The sequence below is a fragment of the Sitophilus oryzae genome, unplaced genomic scaffold (genome assembly GCF_002938485.1).
Source record: "Sitophilus oryzae breed Bouriz unplaced genomic scaffold, Soryzae_2.0 scaffold_738_pilon_pilon, whole genome shotgun sequence".
Taxonomy (NCBI): Eukaryota; Metazoa; Arthropoda; class Insecta; order Coleoptera; family Curculionidae; genus Sitophilus; species Sitophilus oryzae.
In genome coordinates, this window is record NW_022147349.1 from 1,172,403 (window position 1) to 1,196,757 (window position 24,355).

The following is a 24,355-nucleotide window of genomic DNA, read 5'->3' on the forward strand; positions in this document are numbered from 1 at the left end:
TTTTGGTGCTATTATTTCTTTTTATAGTCCGGGTGCCTAAAGAATTAATATTTGTTGATCGCTTAGCAATGATTGAATTGTATTTTGGAGTTGATCGTAGAAGGACTCCCTTTCTTGTTTTGGTTTATTGTCTTCAGGTGAGTAAACTGACACTATATTTAGTTTTTGATCTTCTGTTTCCATACGACCAAGATTCGCGAGGATACATAACTGCAGTCCCGTATGTTTGATTGGTACTTTCTTGCTACTGCGATTGTTACTCCTTCTTTTGCCCTTGTTTGTTTTTCAACTCCGCTGTAGATCACTAGATAGTCATCGTATTGTAATTGACCTTTACCTTTCTTTTTCGTCTCCTGTAGGGCACATATATCGATTTTATTATCTTTAAGTTCTTTTAGGGTTTCTTGATCTTTGTTGTTAAATGATTTTATGTTCCAGGTGGCAAAGCGCAGTATACATTTCTTTTTCCAGGCCGTTATCCTTTTTCTTGCGTGGGTCATCATCAATAAATCAGTCGTTTTCCGAGGCAGAGTGTCGGTTCTGTGAACCGTGGTTCTTTTTTACATCGGGTAGGGAGCTAACCTGGCCCGAGTATTCATTATTTTATCAAGGAAAATAAGGCAGTATCTGCTTGCGGAACAAATGGATATGTTTCTATTGATTTTATTTTGTGAGGAAAATTGCTTCTTGGCCTCAAGAGCTTATGCGTAAAGGTATTCTAAAATAGGAATCGCCCTGATAAGCGTTCCTTTAAAAAACTACTTGTCCTATTTCGCAGAGCTGGTAGTGTGGTTTATAAAAAACTTGTTAGACAGAAACCTGTCGGTTGGAAGTGAAGAAAATGAAATTGCCGTAATTGGCCCTTTTATAGAAAGTCCATATATCTACAAGTTATCGTAAAATAAATCAAAAAACTACTTCTTGATATAAATTCTTAAATTCTTCTTAATAAATACATATTTAATAAATATTATTTATTAAGCTATTTTCGGTAAATGAAATAAAAGTAAACGGGTATAATTTTCCCGTTTTTAAAGTCCATAAATTAATTGCGATTTTGAAAATAGCTACTAACTGTCACTAGAATCTTGCCATGGCGACACTAGCCCTCTTGGTTGCCATTTTATTGAAAAATTGCTCTATATTAAAAATCTGAGCTAGGAAACCCTGATCTAGTTTGAAGAGCATTTGAATCTGCTTCGATTTATTATAAAAAATACAGGGTGTTGTATTTGAAATAACAAAGTTTTTATTTAAAATAAATCCTTAAAATAGATCAGCAATTTTTGATACCCCTGTATAAATTTAAGTAACATTTTCCAGTAAAGTTTATTTCTCTACCTTTAAATTCAGCACAAGAATTAATTCTGAAAAGTAATATATAGGGTACTAATAATCTATTCTATAGAAGCATGCAAATTTAAATATCTCTAAATATCTCAAAAAACAAACATTTTAAACATATTTAACCCTTATAATAAATGTCTCTTTTTGGGCGAGAAAATGAAATAAAATAGCGGGTGTTCCATAAGAAAAAATATAACTTTGGTATAGATCTTAGTTCTGAAACACCCTGTATATTTCAAAATAATTTTAAATTGTGCACATTGCCTTCTCACATATACCCATAAAATATTTTGTTTCTACATCTTTCCGTTTTCGTATAATCAACCGAGGCGAATGAGGTGCGCCACACTGTATATAGGCTGTGTTATTATAAAAAACACAACTTAGATATGTATCTTTTTTTGGAGATACCCTGTAGAACTCTCTATTTTTAAAAATTGCTTTGAATTAACCTACAAAAGCTCACAAAATTTCATTTTAATACAAACTGTTGTTCTTCTTGGAGCCTCCGCGTCGTATGAGAGACTCCACCCTGTATACCTAATATTTTGTTTCTAAATCTTTTCGATTTCGTATAATAAACCGAGGCTAATAAGGTTTGCCACCCTGTATATATGGAGAGAAACTTTGGCATAAAATTTTGAACACCCTGTATGGTTTAAGATTACGATATTTATAGGAAAGTAAGTATAGACCAACTATAGTAAACACCTAGTATAGTTTTGATTTCAGGATATTTCTTGTATTTTTAATAATATTTTTTTAGGTTAGGTTAAATATTTTATATTATTTATTTATTTATGTTTATGACATTATCAAAACATATTTAATAGTATTTTTGGGATTATGTAAAGTGATCAGAAAGTAAGCTAAAAATTTAATAATATGCAGGGTGTTCAAAAAAAAATCATAGCGACAAGCGACGCACTCACTTTTTGAGCCACCCGGTAGAAGTTAAAATACTTTACTGAGATACATACTTTAGGTCTGCACTTATATAACATTTCTAATTTTTTTATTCTAGGAGCTACAGAATAGATGCCCGACGCACTATTGCCGGATCCTGTATATGACGGAAACACAAATACCGGGTGCGTGGCTCACCCCTATAACTTTTTTATTTTTTTTAGATAAAACAACGATATTTGGTATGTAACATATTGATTTGGTATATAATTGATTGACATAAGATTGATTGACATAATCAATTGTATTCGATCACTTCCAGTTTCACCGGAAATGACTACAACTTTTGGATTTTAAATGGCACCCTCGGTACTTTTTCACTTTATTTGATAGAAAATGGCACTCTGAATAGAATGACATATCATATGTCAACTTGTGACATTTTCGCATATGGTTCATTGCGCATATGATATCACCATATATTATATCATCCGGTGCATAACGACAATTTGACTCAAAATACCAAGTGTGTGGTATCAAATTATTCGTAAGAAAATGATTTTTTCAAATATGCTAATGATACCCCTCGTTCCATTTGAAAAAATTGAGATATGATTAAAAATACGATTTGAACATCTTTTAACCGGTCAGGACAAGACAATAAAAACATTAGACCATCAAATCTATTTTTTCAAGGCTCCTTGATTAAAGATTAGTGTTTTTAACACAGGCATTGCACTCTAAACGGAAATCTAAAATACAATTTGTTTTTGAACGAATATGTCAAAAGTTGACATATGATAATAGGTCATTCGATTCAGAGTGTTATTTTCTATCGAATAAAGTAAAAAATACTGAGGGTGCCATTTAAAAATCAAAAATTGTAGTTATTTCCGGTGGAACAGGAAGTGACCGAAAACAATTGATTCAATCCAAATTTATGTCATATACTAAAGCCGCGTACTCACTGGTGAACTGCAACTGTAACTGCAACCGTTGTTGTATCCAAATCCTATAGTGTGGACGCGTTGCGAACCAGGTTCGCGAGCCAGCTTCGAACAGCTCGCAGCGAGCCGCCAGTTGTCGGTTTTCAGGATGAACACAAGGAGATTCTCGGTTGGTTCGTGGACGTCGATTTGGGACGTTTGCCAGTGTGTACGTCCAATAGTCTCGCAACCAACAAAAATATGAGTACGTGGGACGAAGAAAAGGTTTTGGCGCTAATTGAAAAGTACAAAAACATGCCTATAGTATGGGATCCAAAAAATAAAGACTATTACAAGAGACATTTAAAAGAAGATGCTTGGACAGAAATTGGTTCTTTAATGGGACATTGTGCTCGCGAGCTCTGTGCAAACACTGCGGATCGAGAGGTTTGCGAGAAGAGAAACGTGCATACCTTCGCGACGATTCTGTTGCAGCAACGGTTGCATCAGTTACAGTTGCAGTTCGCCAGTGAACGCGGCGTAACATACCAAATCTCGTTCTTTTATCTGAAGAAATAAAAAAGTTATAGGGGGTGAGCCACTTTTGAGACGCACCCGGTATACAAAATGATGATATTTTCGATACCCTGTACCTCGGAAACTAAAAAGAAAAATGTGTAAATAAAACGTTGCTAAAAAAAAATCCGGGCGCACGTAATTGTGGTCGTTCTTTTTTACAAAAATATGGGAAACTGCGATATTGAAATGGCAACCGAAGTTTTGTAACGCGCATATAACTGTAAATAGAATCATCTCATGGCAACAGCATAACTTAACTACTAAAATGATCATAAACGGTAAAATTCATATTTACAGGTTATTTTCTCAGCGAATAAAAAATAAGTCACAGGTATACTATACAGGGTGTTTCAAAAACATGTGCCATCTCTCGTGGGGAGATTCCACATGTAAACATAAGATTTATTTTTCATATCACCAAAGGTTCGATTCTGCTTTGTTTCGTAGCTACAGGGTGTTAAAGTCTTAATAATCTTTCGATTTATTATAATTTACTTCCAAGTACTTTTAGTGATTCGAATGAAAGTTTGAGGGTAAAAGTTACTATAAGTGCTACATATTTTAAAGCTAAAAAAGTGTCGACATATTCTCCAGGGACGTGCGTATGGGTTATCACTGGGATATTTTTCTAAAATAAGCATGTACGCCACTGACTTTTTTTCTCTTGTTACCTGAATAGTGTAAGCAGTTTAATGCCGATTAAAAGTTGTCACTTGATATTTTGTCGAATTCGGCCTCCTTGACGAGATAAACGCAAATTTATTAATATATAATAATTCATAAAATTAAAATAAAAATAAAATTAATAAATTGTTTATTTTACCTAATTTATTATTAAATATTATTACTATTAGTTATTATATCTATTAGTCCAATCTACAGCAATTTCAAATAAAAAAATAAAGGTATTTAAGATAACTTGAAAAACACTAATTTTGAAAAGTTTTAACATCCTGTAACTCTAAAATTATGTAATTCCATACCCATGTTTATAAGGACTTTTTTTCATATTTTTTGATGAGGAATCTTATGAATCTAATGATTACTTATTTAAAACTTTCTCAAGTTAATGATATTAATTTTTTTAAAGATTGCTATTAGACTTGGATCAAGAAAAATTAATAAAATTGCGTTTATCTCATCAAGGAGGCCGAAATCGACAAGATATCAAGAGACAACTTTTAAACGGCATTAAATTGATTACATTATTTCGCTAAGAAGAGAAAAAATGTGAGTGGCGTACATGATTTTTTTAGAAAAATATTTCAGTGATAACCCATATGCACGTCCTTGGTGAATATGCCGACACTTTTTTAGCTTTAAAATGTGCCGCATTTATAGTAACTTTTATCCTCAAAATTTCATTCAAAACGCTAAAAGTACTTGGAAGAAAATTATAATAAATCGAAAAAATATTAAGACTCCCCATAGCTACGAAACAAAGCAGAATGGGACCTATGTTGAAAAGAAAAATAAATCTTATTTTCACGTGAGGAATCGCCCTACGAGAGATGGCACATGTTTTTTGAAACACCCTGCCATTATACCATGGTATACTGAATGTATGTGCCATTTTCGTTGGTAATGTTTCAAGAAATAGGACATAAGAAAAAGAAGAATATTCTTGTATGTCATGTAGACCTCGATAAGAAAAAAAATCAAGTAAGATTAGAAAGACTATATTCAACCAAAAGTTTCAACTTATCTAATTTATTATCCAATTATTACCATAGATGATTTATTTATTGATTTTTAAATATCTCTAATTTTCTTTAATTATAATAAGCATATCTATACTTGGGTATTAGCCTTTGACGATAACATAGAAATTATAGTCTTCAAAATGATGTTTACTTCTGGGAATAACAGACACAGGACAACATGTGCGCAAAGCGTTCAAACGGCCGGCATCTGTTCGGCTGTGGTTGAAAATTTGTGGGTAATTGTGGTTTCTTAAAAAAGATATCGATTACTTTATGACCAAAGGGTAAAAACGCATTTGTTGCGGAAGCCCTCGTCGGTACTTTTAAATCACGAGCGGTTTAAACTGACAAACAATTCGGGATATTAACGTGCAACTGTTGGTTTTCTTTAGAACACCCATTAATTACTTCTTTTCGGTATGTCAAGTTAGCTTTCAGCATATTATCCTTACTTACTCACTCAGGTTTCTTGTTGTCAACGATATGTATGTATACAGTGTGTCCACGGATTGTCTTAACTATACTTGTAAACTTGTTTATTTTCGATTTTTTGAAAAAAAGTCACTCTTCCTAACTTTTTTTGCTTGTTATTTAAATATGCTTGAATTGCGAAATATAAATTTTAATATACAGGGAGCTTAAAAAATGTAAAGTTGGAGATATGAAAAATTTAAAATTCTTGAAAGGGCATTGAAAAACAATTTGAAATGCCAAATAATTTTTTATGCGAGTTTTAGTTACTAAGATATTCTCATATTTACTTAAAAAAATCCGCTTTAAGTTTATTTTTAATACAAATTTTATAAATAATCAATGGTAAGATACTACGAGAGAAAAATCATTGGGTGGCTTTGTTCAAAATTTACTGTGAAAAATATCTGCGAAACCGTTAAACATTTTGAAATACTCTAAATACAAAAAATGTTCACTTTTTAATTCTCCATCTATTGAAAAAATAATATACAGGGTGTTCCATCTAAAAAAAAACGAAGAAAAATAAATTATTTTATATTTTAGCAAGTTTGGCATAGAATTTTGAACATCCTGTATGATTTACGATTTCCATATTTATAGCAAAGTAAGTACAGATAATTTAAAGTAAATATCTCATATAGTTTTGATTTCAGGACAGTTTTTGTATTATTAATATTTTCTTTTAGAAAGGCTGAAAAATCTATAATTTTTATTTATTTATTAATATCTTTGAAATTACCGAAATATATTTAATCATGTCTTAGGATTATGTAAAGTCATCTGAAAGAATGCCAAAAATGCAATAATATACAGAGTGTTTCGTTTAAAAAAAATCATCCCGATCCACTCACCCTTTTTTGAACCACCCTATAAAAGTTAAAATATTTTCCTGAAATACATCCTAGTACATAATTTAGGTTTGCACTTAAACAAAATTCCTAAGTTTTTTTTTATTTTAGGAGCTACAGACCCTTCTTTAGAAGGGCAGGAAAAATCCCATCTGCTCCTGCTGCTCCATAAGACTGAAATGTGTCAATAGGCCGTTTCAGTTCTTGTTCTGTTATTACTAGCTTGACCATCTCACAGTCTTCCCTTGAAGGATTGTGGGGTTCGGTCGGAGCTAGTTGCGTATCCATAGATATGGTACATGGAAAGTGTGTATAAAGTAAATTGTAAATTGTCTCGTAACTTGGTTTATATTTCATTTGCAAGCTTTTCTGATTTCATCTGATTGGGGGCCACAGGGTAAAGAACTTTTAAGGACTCTTAAAGGACTAATCGGAATCCATTGAACTTCTTGCACATCTTCCCTCGGGATGGACATTTTCTATAAACCGCTAGTCAACGTAACTTAGAAGAAAAGATAGGATTGAAACGAAGGATTTTTAGCCGTAAATTAGCCACTGTAGACCAGACTTTACCAATACCACCTAGATTAACCACCTAATAAATTACAGTAGAGACTCTGGAAAATTCGGCTCAATTAAAGCTAGGGTTAACCCGGATTAATAAAAAATCCGGATTATCGCGTCTTGTATAAGTATAGGTACATTACCAACGGTTAAACGGTTAAAATAACCTTTATTTAAAAATTATTAATTTTTTTTATTTAAAAATGATTTAAAACAAATTCATCATTATAAAAAAAAGTAAGAGTGAAAAACGCACTTATACTCGTAATACCGTTTGAACAAAAAAAAACAGGGTCTAGTTGGCTTGGAAATGACTATGGATGTTATTCTAAAATGCTAAATAATTTTGAAATCTGCTTCTTACATTAGGTACGTAGGTATATGACTATGTACGTAGGTACAGCAACTCAAATTCGTTAATTTTTTATACGTATTTATTAATAACAAAATGAAATAGTACAACATATACATAATTATTTTTAACATATACATTTATATTTTAATTCAGAACATATATTTCTTTCACTTAGCATTGAAAGAGCAATTTCGGATCTTTAGGTTGATAATACGTATCTGTCGTCAATATCAAATTGCCTAATTATGGATAAAACTAGTAGATATACGTGACGAGATATAAAATTGAGCAATATATAGGTGCCGAAAATTTGCATGTTGAATTATTTATACTAAAATGGTTCTACGATTCTAAGAAATATTTGCTTAATTAGTATTATTTTATTACAGTAGGTACATAGCAACAAAATCATATGTGTGATATCCCGCGCTGTCCTGAGCTATAGATACATATATTAAAGAATTTACGAGAGTATGCAAAGCAATGGAAAATTTATTCAGTGGAACTTAAAAAAATATTCCTACTCTGAGCCTCACTGCTGATAGGGGCAAAAACTGGAAAACTGACCAAACCGTGTATAGTGGACAGTCTACTAACAACGCATTGCAAGCTTAATAGCCATTTAAGCTTATGGGATTGGCAGATTTGCAATCAAAGATGAAACGGATAAAAAAATGCATTCTGTCTCTCAAAGACAGTCAAAGCTGTAATGGTTCTATTAACAGGGCATTGTAAGCTGAATAGGCATCTCGAGCTAACTGGATTGACGGCCGAAGCCATATACAGGTTCTGTCAATCTGAAGAAGAAAAGATAGAACATATTCTTTATCGGTGCGACAAACTGGCAATTTGGGTTTTTTTGGATATTGTGGGGGCGTTTGACAATATATCACACAAGGTGGTCAGGCGATCTTTAGAAACAAGAGGGGTAAACAGAACTAGTATTCGCTGGTTTTGGGAAATGCTGTCAACACAGATAGCAAATGCTAAGATGTGCACCAAAACTGTAGCTGTTAAAACAACGCAATGAACTCCACAAGGTGGAGTAACCTCCCCTTTGCTATGGAGCTTGGGTGAGGATGGGACGAATTTACTCTAGCGGGAATACTTTGCATTGGGTATGCAGATAACATGTCATTATCTCTCGGGGGAAACATGAAGTCACCCTGTGTGATATCCAAAGAGGACTCCGTATTACTGAGAGATGGTGCAGGATTGTCGGGTTGAACATTAACTCAGGCAAAACCGCTTTGGTATGTCATTCACAGGAAGTCAAATATCTGAGAATGCCCCGGACAGTGACCTAAACTTCTGTGGAACAGGCATATTAAAAAAAATACCAACAAAGCCTCAAAGGCTCTCATGATATGCAGAAAACTGACCGGAAATAGATGGAATTGCGTCTCTAACATTTGGCGCTGGATGTATACCATGATAGCAAGACCCATGATTACTTATGAAGCAGTTGCTCGACACACAAAACTAGAGCAACGTACGCTAATGCTAAACCTCTGCAAAGTCCAGAGACTCTCATGCATCTGCATCACAGGAGCTATGAGAACCTATCTAACAGGAGCAATGGATGTCATTCTAGATCTAACACATTGTCATCGGTAGATATGTCAATGCGACAATGATTAGAATGGTCACCAACGGAGTCAGTACTGGGAATATTGTCAGATCGGGGGCATGGAACACCTTCAAAAAGGAAATACCACTCCTCCAACTTCCAGTGGATGGCATACAAAGAATGTACCACTTTGAGAAACACTTCAATGTAGTAATGAGCAATCAAAAAAATTGAAAGAGAGAAACGTTTGCTCAGCAGTTATAAGACAATACAGAAATTGGTATACTGTTGCTTCCAAAATCAATGCAGGAACAAAGATCGGAGTATTTGAGCCGAGAACTAAATACTCCCAAATAGCATCCTACAGGCAGAAATCTACGCTATTGGAAGATGCGTACAACTTATCCTAGATATGAACTATCGGAAACAAGAAATAGCCATCTTCTATAGTCAACCATATTCTAGATAGTCAAGCAGCGTTAAAAGCGATCAACTCAGTATCAGTCAATTCGAATTCGAGAAGCTGAACCAATTAGGCAAAGAAAACAAAGTCTCTCTAGGTGCCAGCTGACCAAGGGATAGAAGGTAATGAGAAAGCAAATGATCTAGCTAGAAAAGGAGCGAACACCCACTAACTGGTCAAGAACCGTTCTGCGCACCAAGCGGAAACGAACTAAAAGCGGAACTCAAGAACTTGGAAGGCTCCATCCGTAACATGGAATGGGAATCCTGAGACGGTCTGAGCCATTCGAAGAAGTTTTTGAGGACTTACGACCAAGAAAAATCAAAGATTCTACATGATTTCAGTAAGAACAATCTTCGGATTGTTACGGGGTTTTTAACAGGACACTGTCTCCTCAATGAACACCTCAATAGATTAGAAAAAAAGGCGAATGCAGATTCTGGGGAAAAATGGGGAAACACCAGAACACCTGATCACTAAGTGCGCCCAGTCGACAACCATTCGTGCCATAAAGTTTGGTACGACTGATAGGGATTTTTCGAAATTCCAGTTCCAAGCGGGCGAAACCACCCCTCAAATATTACAATATTTTTTATTTAAAAAACGGTCAAGTTTCCGAAAAAACGCTTAAACACATATATTTTATTTTGTTTTTTTACATATTCAAAGATTTTTTAAAAATGTATACAGGATGTTTCGAAAAATCTGGTCATTGATTAATCACGATCCTGCTTAAAGCGCTTGACGTAAAAAGCTGATTTTTGGAAAACGGATTGACTTTATGGTATAGAGGTTCGATAAGAAGGAACTAAACTCGAATGCTAAGGGGGTGAAACCATCCCTCAAATATTAGAATATTTTTTATTTACAAACCGGTGAGTTTTTCGCAAAATCTCTTAAACACCTATATTTTATTTTGTTGTTTTACATATTTTAAGATTTTTAAAAATTTATACAGGGTGTTTAATAAAATATGACCATTGAGTAATCACGATTCTGCTTAAACTGTTTTACGTTTAAAGTTGATTTTTGGCAAACGGATTGACTGTGGGGTGTAGAGGTTCAATAAGGAGGGTTTTTTTGAATCTCAAATTCCAAGAGGGTGAAAACGCCCCTCAAATATTACAATATTTGTTATTTAAAAAACGGTTAGTCTTTCGGGAAAACGCTTGGACACGCATAATTTATTTTGTTTTTTACATATTTTATATTTTTTTCTAAAAAGTTGGGTAATTGATTAACCACGATTCTGCTTAAACTGCTTGACATAAAAAGCTTATTTTTGGCAAACGGATTTTTCGAAAGTCAAATTCCAACGACATGATCAAATATTACCAAGTTATATAATAATACCGCCATATTGTTTTTTCTCATGCTGACATAAATGTGAGACAATTTTATCCAGTTTGTATGTTAATGGAAATTCTTGCTTTGCTTTATCATCACCATTACAAATAATTAATTCGACGCGAACGAGGTCGCGGGTACACGCTAGTTTAGATATAAAATAATTTTTGGCGTAAAATAAGCCAATTCAGAATCTTCTTTTCTTTCGCACAGTTTTTTTTAAATAGAGCAAGTATTAAAAAATATAAGTTGTTTGAAACGCCAAACTAAAAAATTAAACAAACTCGTTTATCTGGTTACCGGAAGACTCAAAATAACAATTATTTAAATCCGAGAAATATGTCCGCACCAAGGAATGATAATAGGATTAGGAAAGGGATTCCGGCCACAGCTTTCTTTCGAAATTGAACCGTGCCTGACATTGCAATGTCATCGGGGTTCGATTGTTTCTAAAGTCGCCGCGATCATTGATAAAATGCTTCCCTCATCGATTATTCATGGCTTTTGTTTGATTAACAGATACTTTAATAGAATAAACCGATCCGATATGTTCGATGAATACGAAATTTCGACGAATTTTCATTGAAAATACTTGGGACAACTGTTTAATCATGTGAGAAAGGATGTATAGATTTTACAAAGTACTCTATCATATAACTGTAAGGTTTATATATGATGTCATTTTCTAAAATTAATCTTTATTGTGTTCAAACGTCTAGATATAATGCCAGTATTCTTTATACAGATGGTTTTCTAAAAGTACTACATCATTTAACAGTAGGTAAAGTTTATATATACGTGTGGCGGATCTAGATCGTTTGTGTGCAGACCAAATACGTATAAAATAGGATTTTTTGGAGCAAAATCATAATTTTATCGACGTTCAAATACGGCTCGCCCTAGAAACAACATCATAGGCGGGCCAATCTGGGGGCCTCAAAGATATTTAAACTCGGGAGATACAACGATCCATTCATAAAACGCTCTAAACCTTCATCACACATTGGTTTGCGAAAATCACCGAGTGCGAGAGAGAATGGACAAAGAAGGGAATAGGGTATCGGCGTAACGGCAACAATGTAGTTGTTTACAAAGATTAGACGGTTGAGGTCAATTTCCAGTGGCGTGCCGATCAACCGACAGTATTTTAAGGAAATTAAAATAATTGTTTAATAAATTTAAAAAAATAATAATAACACTTACATATTTGTCGCATTGTAAAAAGTTGAGGGAGGATATTAATAGGAAAAAAATAAGTTGAGGGAGGATAGCGAAATAAATAAAAACCGGCATAATATTTTATTATAAGATGGCTTTTCACACAAGAATAACGATTAAAAAAATCAATAAGCGTTTTTTACGTGAATAAACGTCTATTTTACTTACAATTAATATTATGCGGTGATTAGTATTAGTTTAAACGTCAAAATGAAATAAAAAGTAATAGACTTGGGACCATTTAAGCTGCAGTTTGACAGAATTTGTTATATAGTAAGTCATTAATACAAAGGTCCTGTTGTTTTTGTTCTTCTTTTTTTGTTATTATATTCGTTGTGTCCTCCTATTATACTATAAAAATATCCTTATTTGTTAAATATGAAATAAAACTATTTCAGTATACAGTATAAAGTATAATTAGGACCAATTAAAGTTGCCGATTTGTAGGTCAAGTATTCATTCAAGTAATCATTCAAAGAGACTTGTGTATTAATGACTTACTATATAACAAATTCTGTCAAACTGCAGCTTAAATGGTCCCAAGTCTATTACTTTTTATTTCAATTTGACGTTTAAACTAATACTAATCACCGCATAATATTAATAGTAAGTGAATTAGACGTTTATTCACATAAAAAACTCACTCTCAATTTTGTTTATTACTTTGGTCATGTGTCATATAGAAATCTCCTGAAATATACTATATCGACTTTATATTATTATATTTCTACTTAAAATGCAATCTAGTGTTTTTTTGGATTTCGGGGAATTTTTGTGGATTTCTTTAGATTTCTTTGGATTTCTGTGTATTTCTGTGGGTTTCTATGGATTTCTTTAAATTTCTTTGAATTTCTGTGGATTTCCTTGGATTTCTGCGGATTTCGTTGGATTTATTTATCAAAAGTGGATTTCTGGTGTACACATTTTGGTCAGGAAATCTACTAACGACATCTAGAGAAATCCACAGATATCTAATAGACATCCACAGAAATCCACGGAAATCTACGGAAATCCATAGACATCCATGGAAATCCACAGAAATCACAGACATCCATGGAATCCACGGAAATCCATATAGGTGTACACCTGAAATCTACAGGTGTTTACCCCTCCACAAAAAAAGCCGTATTAAATTGTAACGGCAACAAAAAAGTAAGGCCGCAAAATTCCATTTTTGGTACACCCCAATAAAATTTTCACAAAAGGTAGGTAATGATTTGTCAAACCCAAGTGGGTACCTAGATTATACTTATTCAATACCCTTCTTAAAAGGAAAACAGAAATTGTTATTAAGTTATTAGTAGTTAGTACGTACCATGTTCTTTTTTTCTACAAATAATTTAATTAATAAATATATAATTTAAAAAACATAATAAATTAATAAATATACAATTTAAAAAATAAACCTAAAAATAAATAATATAATTTAGAAATCTGCTATTTTTTGTCTAGGTCCGCCTCTGATCTACAGAGAAGAGAATATACCTAACCCTACTTATTTTTATTTACCGGTGAAAAGTTAAATTTGGATTTAAATGATACACTCTCTTGTACACAATACACGAATGCACCATATTTTCAAATTAATGTCCACAGAAGTCCACAAAATAACGCAAAAATACTATAATACTGCAAATAAAGAATACGGAGCTTGATCGGCGGCATAGCAACATCGCAACAGGAGAATCTAGGAATTTTCATTCATCCACGAAATCCGTTGTACTACGCCGGCATATTTCTAAAATTGACATTGCCAAACTGCTTTTTATTATTAAAAGAAACAGGATCATGATATTTTTATTCCATTATAAAATTTAAAATAGTTAAGCAGTTAAGCATTAAATGAAAAAATTGACGTTAGCAAATTAATGTACTTGATATATTATAGAAATATAACAAAATTATTTATTACGTGATAATTGGTTGTGGTATTTAATCGAATACTAATAGGCTAATACCAATATACAGGTAAATCTGGCAAATGTTTTCGGTGTAAGAGAGATGCGAAAATAAGGATAGAATAATGGCCGATGAAGGAAAAAGGTAAACAATTGTATCTCTTGAGTTTAAATATCTTTGGGGGGCCTAGTCTCTCAGATTTTCAGTATCTGTACAGGGTGGGTCAAATTGGACGCTTTTAAAGCGAAACGCCCTTTTCTATAGGAGATAGATGAAAACTAATATCGGTGTCTGGAGCTCAATTTTTATCAAAAATATGATGGTGAAAACCGCACATCGATATCTGTTACCGTTTCGGAGTTACGGGGTGTTTTTCAAAAATGTGCATTTTTAACAAATCGCTGTAACTTTTTTTCTATGGAAAATTTGGTATTTTTATGCAAACATTTCCAAAGCACATTTTTATGTGGAATTTAATGGTTTAAGTATAATGTTTTTAAAATTAATAATTCAAGAATTATCAACAGAAAATTTGATTTTTTATATGGTACACCCTGTATATTTTTAATTCATTGAAAAGAATTTACAATTATCTTTCCAAAAATATAGCATACTTTATAAATTATTAGATATTTTGCTTGATTGGTCTTCGAGATATAGATTTTTTAAAAATTCGCTCACTTTGAATAAGTAGGCTTTGAACGACGCCGGCTGTTGAAATGCAAAAAAATTCTAGCTATGAGCAGCAATTAAAACGAAAATAATATTTGTAATGAGAGGTGCAGAATTTCAAATTCAAATTTCTTTATTAGACCCCCATTAAGTTTTACAGAATAATATTAGTATTAATAAATGTGTGTCTAAAGGGATCGCACCGCGATTAAAAAACAGATACAATGGCACAAAGTGCCAGAGTGGTGGGACCCCTCATTAATTGATACCCTTATTAATTGATACCCCTCATTAATTGATACCCCCCCCCTCTCGAATTTGATAACAATTTAAACTATATTTAACAACATCAACACATTTAAACTATATAAATAACAATAAAAATTAATAGCAAAGAGAGGGAAAGATAACCTCGCATAACCGCTAAGTACTTCTAATTCTTGTCTAGATTATATTTTAGAGCAATTTAAAAATAAGAACATTTATTCTTCCGCAATGAATGGCCGTCTCGATGGCCAAAGGCAGGGATCTTGGTTAGCTATTCAATTATTCTCGAAATTGGCTCCAAAAATTTGCTGATAACTTCAGCGTACTGAGACGGTGTTTTGTCTTGCTGGAAAAATATGTGTTCCAGTTCTATTTTAGGGGCATAATCATCAATAAGGGGTCCAAAGCCTATACTAATTAAAAGTGGTGAACTTTTAAAAATTCTCTATTTCGAAGGAAACTATAACAAAATATCAAGTGTGCTATATTTTTGGAAAGGTAATTTTAAGTTTTTTTATTTAATTAAAAATATGGGTCAAGTTTCGTTTAGCCGAAATCTGTTAAAAAAGAAAAAAAAAACATTTTTTGTCATTTAGGTACCTCAGGGAGTATATTACTGAAAAAATTCACAGTCCTTTACAAAGATGCAAACGGGGGGGGGGCATTAAAATGATGAATAAAAACGTAAAAATATGATTAGTGTTAATATGAGTGTATTACATACATATGTTTAAATAACGAACTTAACAAAAAACAACAGATTTAAAGATTCACTGAAAAAGTAGTAATGTTAACATTAAATAAAACATTTTCAATAATAATTATGCGATCGCCACCTATCCGTAAAACAAACAAGCAAAAAAACAAAATAACGTACAAAACATCAGGTTAACATGATGACAGATCATGATCGATGACAGATAAAGAATTCTTACGGAAAGTTACACTTTACGATATAATTTTATAACTGTTAAAGGCAAACCCCGTTTAAACACAAAACTTTTTAATACCTACTATTGTATCTAAAAGACATTTTTTTTAAATTACTAAATTCTTAGCTACGCTTCTGTTTTTCTTGGCTGTTGTGCGTCACGTCACAGATTAACAGGCCCATGTTTGCACCACAAGGCGATGCTGCAGACCACTAGGTAGACCGGTCGTAGAAATTTATGTTATACAACTTGTAGTCAATCTACACAAATATTATCAAAAGCTTTTTTCTTTTAAAATGTGTTCAGATTTTGTAAAAAGTATAAGTCAAAATCGCAAAACTTAAAATTGATATGAGTTTCTTAGTTTTTAACTAATATAGTGGCGAATTACAAAAATTCCTTTTCAATGAAAATTAATCAGGTAAATAAAATAATTTAATAAATTACCTACTAGCTTTTTCCCGCGACTACGTTCGCGTTACACCTCGAATCGTTCATGCATTGATTTAAATGATTTTTTACTTCTTTATAGAGAGCTAGTGAGCATAGATGTTTTTTTAATTTTCATCTTTTTTTTTATTTATTAAAAGCACTAATACTCTCTTTATAGGTTATTTTTTATTCTTTGAAGGATAATTGGGGAAGATATATTTCGTCACAAAATCAACCCTTGTGTAAAATTTTATACTGTCTGGTTTATAATGTTATAGTATTGCATTTTCGTACAGCAAACTTTCATTCCTTATTCTACTCCCTAAGTGTATAAATTTCATAAATTCGCTTTATCTTTGTGCCAATTTTTATGTGTATAATCCAGAGGTCACCAAGTTTTATATAAATTTTTACTAACTTTACCCATTTGGTTGATGAATTTCAAAAATTTCTTCTAATCCTTTTTGTAGGATTTCATTCTTCTAGACCAAATAGTAAGGAATTTTTATACAACAAACTGTTCCGACATAATTTTACTCTCTAAGAGGATGAATTTCCTAAAACCTCTTATTATAGCTAATTCGCTAATGTCGTTTAAACGAACTTTTGTGCTAATATTTATGTATCTAAAGCTGGCGGTATGAACTCACTCCTAAAATATCTAAAAACTTAATATATAATCTAACTGACACACCACTGACAATGACAAATAATTTATTTCTGGAGGTATTGTGTGTAGGTGTTTTTCAGGTATGTTTTAGTATTTAGTCGTTTTACACAAAGAAATAGCCATTAAGCACTATAAAAATACTTCATAACAAATCTACACATATATACCTTTCATTTAAAAAAAGAATCATCAAGATTGGTGAAGCGGTTTCGGCGGGATGGATGCAACAAAAAAACTCTTTGAGCTTTTATATATTATGTATGGATTAATTATTTTTCCAACATATTTTACTTTGCAAATTTTTATAAATATTCAGACTCGCCAATATCGTAGCCTACCGTGTCCAGCCTGTAGGCCGATTCCTATTCGGCGGCGCGCGGCGTCGTGACCCTGGCCGATGGAAGAGTCTTGAAGACGCTCATCCGCGCATAGGAACAAGTTGACTGCGTAGCATATTGCGTATTAATCGATTCTGAAACTTTCTATCTCATGTAGAACATGTTACACAAGTTTATTATTTTAATCTCGATTTTAATAGATAAATATGTGAAATGCCACCTGAATATCTTCCGCCATGACATGTTTTTACTTTTTTGTTATGGTAAAGTGATTTGTATAAACTTTATTCAATAAAGTATATTTTCCTCCATTTGTGATTTTTTAATTTTAAGCGAAAATGAAGTATAACATTTTAGGAAAAAGAAACACTCTAATATTTAAAAGAATAAGAAGAAATTAGTCTTATTTTGAATGAAAAATATAGAAAAAACTCTTTCTATAGAAAAAAGTCTTTATACTAACCAGAATCCGGTGACATATACGCGGTCTCACCGGAAACATTACTTATTACTTCACATAACTTGAAGAATATCTACTTTTAATAATGAACACTTCAGAAATATACCAGTAAAAACATTTATTATTTGAGATTAAAACTCGAATAAAATTATAAATATTAGTTACCTATGTTGTTATAGCTTTTATAGGCCTGTTTAACGACTTAATAAGTTACCTAGCGAAAAAATCTGTGCGCGTACCTACCACTATTGTTAGAGGTTAATTTTTTAAAGAAATATGTTACACAAATTAAAAACGCTAAAATTTTAATGGTATTACTTGTGCATTATTGGCCTTATAATGCAATTAGTTGGAATTATATCTTCTTTAAATATAATTAGACTTTTAAGTTACTAGGAAAAAATCTGTGCACGTACCTACCACTATTGTTACAGGTTAATTCGTTAAACAAATGTGTTACATATTATTCGTGGTATTAGTGGTATTATATTGGAATCAGCTTGGCATTAGTGGGGCATTATATGAGCAATTAATTTCTATTTTTGGCATTACTTTGGCATTAGTATACAGACATTTGTCAGCAGTTTACTCCTTGTAGATAATCAAAAAGTTTTTAGATAAAATTTGCTTTTTATGTCAGATCATTTCTATGAAAAATTACATTAGATTTTTATTAAAGACGCTGGGTAATTAAAACATTGACTAATAAAGCTTGTCCACTTTAAATAAGGGGTCACGAAATATTCTTCTTGGAGTGTTTGGATTAAGGGGTGTATAATAAATTAATCCTTGTTTTATAATAAAAACCATAAAACATTTATTTGTGAGTGAAATAATGCAATGGTTGGATATCTCTCCTTTATAATTAGGTGACTAAAAATACACTAAAATAATTAGAAAACAAATCTTGTAATTATTTAGTAATTACGTCAATATTAATTAATTGACTTTCTAGTCTATTTTATTTTATGTACAAATATATTATTAAATCTTATTCTAAGCATCAAGTAATAAAACACTTTGTGCCCTCTTATATCGTAAGAGGTTACGAAATATACTCCTTACAGAAAACAGTGTAAGGGGTGTAAATAAATTGTATAAGCACTGTTTTTTATAATAAAAACTATAAAACATTTCTTATTTATGAGATTAAAAAAACAAAACACAATGCATTGGTTAAAATAAGTACATTCAATACATGTATTGTGTTAGACCTTTAAATGCCCAGTATATTTTTGTTTAACAAACCAATCAGTTAAAAATCCAAAACCTACCGTTATAGGAGGTATAAGATGATTAAACTTATATAATGACAACTACTTATCGGATAACAAATTAATTACTACTGTCAGCTACTGTCTAGGTAGAATATACCTAGAGTACCTACACCTACCTATGATGTAGGTAGATTAAAGCTTATTTTGACTTTACGTCTCACTTCGGTGTCACAAGATGAATTTTTCAGGAATGGAAGTACAGTACATGATATGGGGACCCTTATTCCGAAAGTAGTACAAAATTAGACCGGGTAAAGGGCACTATCGTCAAAAATCGATATATTAATACCACCGTATAGAGGAAACAAATAACTTATTTTTTGATCCAGTACACAATAAAGTCTTCGTAGGGAGTAATTTTTTATAATTATTTACAAAAAAACATTTCCATCAGCGCTTATGACCAAAAAAAAACTTTAAACATGATAACTCATTTCAATCATGCGAAAAATTAAAAAAATAGACTTCTTTTAATATAACTTTCATTTAACGAAAAACGAAGGCCTAAATGAAAAAAAGAAACAATTTAAAAGTTTCGCTTATGTCTTGACAAGGTATCAAAGCAAACCCCATATTTTTTGCTTTTAAACTAATAAAGATATATCAATAAACAATTAGCCATGTAATGGTTTTTGCGCGCGCTGGCCGACTGCCACCGCTGCGCCGAGATTTCCTATACCCTTGTATATATGACGTCATGGTGTGGCAAATGTAGCATTTTAATTCGATTTGGGCTCCCTTATATAGGATAACAGAAACATTTTCAATGTTAAAAAATTGTCGCGGAAATTTTTTTGAATGGTTTAAAAGTAACGAAATGACATACATGAAAAATTAATGTTATTTCATATTTTAGTAACTACTAATACGAAAACGAAATTCCGCGGAAATGCGCTGTTGCAATTTTTTGAATACGGTTTAGAAGTAACAAAATGAAATATGTAAAAAATTTATATTATTTTATATTGTAGACTTATTTTTAAGCACGGATACAAAAATAAAAATCCGGCGAAAATGCGTTGTTTCACCACTATGCAGTGATCTTCCCAGCCTTTGACACAAATCAATGAATAATATCTATTCTTACCAACTGAATATCGCTATGGTCAATAAATGCGAAAATTAAAAAATGAATTCAATAAAGTATAAAAACGACAACTAAACCAAACCCTAAAAAAAAACAACCAAACCAAACCAACTAAACCCACTACAACCAAACCCAATAACAACATCCAAACCCACTAAAACCAAACCGAAAGTATGTAAAAAAGTTGAGATTACTATGGAAAACTTCGAAATATTGAAGATTTTCCATTACACCACCTTTATGATAAATTTCCACGGAAAAAGTTTAGAAAAGTTATAGCAAATTATTAATCTAACAAAAATATGTAGTTTTTATCTTCCTATCACATTTCGACACTTCTAAACCCAGAAAAATCAATGAAAATGATTGTAATAAAAATATATTTTCGAACAAAAATTAGTTCACATCGTTATATTAAATGTATTAAAAACTAAATAAGTAAAATGTATTTACTATTAAAAACACCGTAAAGTTTTAAATTTTAGTTAATAATAGGAAAAATAAAAATTCGAGTTTTCTCAAAAACAAAGAATTTCCGCGGCAAAAATTAAATTATGTAGTGCTAGTGTTCTTGTATAGAATCATCCTATAAACCGATATTCTATGTAACTGATTTCGGCTAAACTAAATTTGAGCCAAAAATATACAGGGTGTCCCAAATAAAAATTCAACTTTTCTGTTGATAACTCTTAAATTATTAATTTAAAAAAATATACTTAAACCATTAAATTCTACATATAAAGGTGCTTTGGAAATGTTTTTATAAAAATACAAAATTTTCCATAGCAAAAAAGTTACACAGCAATTTGTTTAAAATGCACATTTTTGAAAAACATTCCGTAACTCATAAACGGTAACAGATATCGATGTGCGGTTTTACCGTCACGTTTTTGATAAAAATTGAGCTCCAGACATCGATATTAGTTTTCGTCTATCTCCTATAGAAAAGGGTGTTTCCCTTTAAAAGTGTCGAATTTGACCCACCCTGTACAGTCTGTCCTGATTATGTAATTTTCGCGAATATTCTTCAATATGTCTTGAAAACTGTTCTCAAATAAACGTAAGTATAAACGTTGACCGGTCAACGTATTCTCGAAAATACATGGTTTAGGAAGAGTTTTAACTTTTAATTTTCGCTTTAACCTTCGCTTTTCTTCATTTTAAAAATTCATAGTAATAATTTAGTTGCGTCTTGATCAAATATTTTTGTTTGGATGTGACAGTTTGACATATCCCAAGAGCAAAAATGATTGAACTTGTTTCCATGCATAACTAAGTGAAATTGTAAAATAAAGATTAATGGTTATAACCAAAACTTAATAATTTTTCGAAAAAAAAAAACATATAGGTATTATAGCTTATATCTCTGGAAAGTTTAAAAAATTACGCTTTGTATGAAGTCATCTATGGTTTCCGTTTAAAAAAAAATATGTTTGTGTCATAAGTCAAAAATGACAGACTTTAGAAAACAAAGGAGAACACAGTCTTATTAAAAATGTGACTATCTACAATTTTTAACTATATATATATAAACTATTTTCTAAAATAGATTATAATGGAATTACGGAGCATTTTTGAAATAGCCAAAATTACTTTTTTTTCGAAATATCTAATAAACCATAAACTTTCTCAAAAACCCGAAAGGCGCATTTGTTTGTCCTCACAAAACTGCAATTCTTTCTCCATTTGAGCGACTCTCTAGCTCTAGTTTCCAAGATACCTACATCGTAGAAAATTCATTCTGTAGAATAAAATAATTAATTATTAATAATGGTAAAACGGCAAAACAAAAAAATATTAAATAAATACCACAGAATACTATAGTCATTTCGATAGAACTTCTAAGGAGTAGCTTAATTATGTGTGGGAAATAATATTAATGCAACTGTAATACTAAGAACTCCAATAAATTATGATGTAAAAAAATAAAGAGAGGATGTCGCCGGTGCTTTGTGGTTTGCGAAGCGACACTTTTTTATTCAGACGACCCATGCAAAAGGGGCTCTGGAATATTAATCAGGAATTGCAGACGGTGAAGTTGGACGTGCGAATTTTGGCCGGGTCTTGTTTGGCTGTTGACCATATATCGTCGATCATTAACTGTTAAAACTGGAAAACACGTTTAGACCTCTCCTTTTTCTCAACGGTCGCTGCAATCATACTAAAGAAAAATAAGTGAACATTTAGCTAAGTTTATGTAACGAGTTCCATAGATTGATATTATTTGCCTCTTATTGAAAAAAAAAATGTTTGTGCACTATGTACGCATATTTACGCATTTAAACTATATCTAATAACAATAAAAATAAATAGCAAACCAAGACATGAGATTTAGCTACAGGTGTTCGACATATCGAAGAGGGTCGCTTCTGTTATGGACAGACGGGGCAGTTTTTGAATATTTCTCGCGGAATTCATTAACTCAGTGGGGGTGAAAGATACCCTCTCATAACTGCTAATTATTTCTAATTCTTGTCTAGATTATAGGGAAGAATAAGGAATCTTTATTCTTCCGCAAATATATCCATAGGATTAGATCCATGGGCACTAAGTCAGGCGGCCTCGACGGCCAATGGCTGGGATCTTAAATAGCTATTCAATTATTCTTGAAATTGGCTGCAAAAATTTGCTGATAACTTCAGCGTTCAGAGGCTGTGCGTCGTTTTGCTGGAAAAATATGTTTTCGAGTTCCATTAAGGGCATATCATCAATAAGGGTTCCAAAGTCTACTAGTTAAAAGTGGCAAACTTTTAAAAATTCTGTATTTCGAAGGGGATTATAACAAAATATCAAGTGTGCTATATTTTTGGAAAGGTAATTTTAAATTCTTTTCAGTTAATTAAAAATATAGGGGGTGTCCCAAATAAAAAATCAGTTTTTCTGTTGATAACTCTTAAATTATTAATTTTAAAAAAATTATACTAAAAGCATTAAATTCTACGTAAAAAGGTGCTTTGAAAATGTTTTCATAGAAATACAAAATTTTCCATAGCAAAAAAGTTACAGGGATTTGTTAAAAATGCACATTTTTGAAAAACACCCCGTAACTCCGAAACGGTGACAGATATTGATGTGCGGTTTTCACCATCATGTTTTTGATGAAAATTGAGCTCCAGACACCGATATTAGTTTTCGTCTATCTCTCCGAATATTCCATTTAAAAGCCACGAATTTGACCCACCCTGTACAAGGGTGTATTTCAGGAAAATATTTTAACTTCTATAAGGTGGCCCAAAAAAGTGTGAGTGGATCAAAATTATTTTTTTTAACGGAACACGGTATGTTATTGCATTTTTGGCTTCCTTTCAGATACTTTGCATAATCCTAAGATATGAATAAATATAATTCGATAGTTCCAGATATATTAATAAATAAATAAAAAATATCTATTTTTCAACCTTGATTAAAAAAATTATTAGGTACAAATACAAGAACTGTCCTAAAATCAAAACTATTTTAGGTATTTACTTTAGATGGTTTATACTTACTTTGCTATAAACATCGTAATCTTAAATCATACAGGATGTTCAAAATTCTACGCCATACTTTCGAAAATATAAAATAATTTTTCTTCGTTTTTATAAATGGAACACCCTGAATATTATTTTTTTATTAGATAGAGATTTAAAAAACGAACATTTTTTGTATTTAAAGTATTTCAAAATTTTTAATGGTTTTGCAGATACACGCAATATTATTTCATATGGCTCTATCCACGGTAAAATACGAGAAAAAAATTATTGGGTGGCAGTGGCGGATACAGAGGGGGAGGGGCATGGGGCCCGGAAAAATTTTAATAAAAAATCACCCCGATCCACTCACACTTTTTTGAGCCACCCTATAGAAGTTAAAATATTTTCCCGAAATACATCCTCGAACATACTTTAGATTTACACTTAAGCAAAATTCCCAAGTTTCTTATTCTAGGAGCTACAGATGCCGGACGTACTATTGCCGGACCCTGAATGTGAGGGAGGCTACAGTATAATTGGAAATGGTTGAATAAGTTGGAAATGATGAT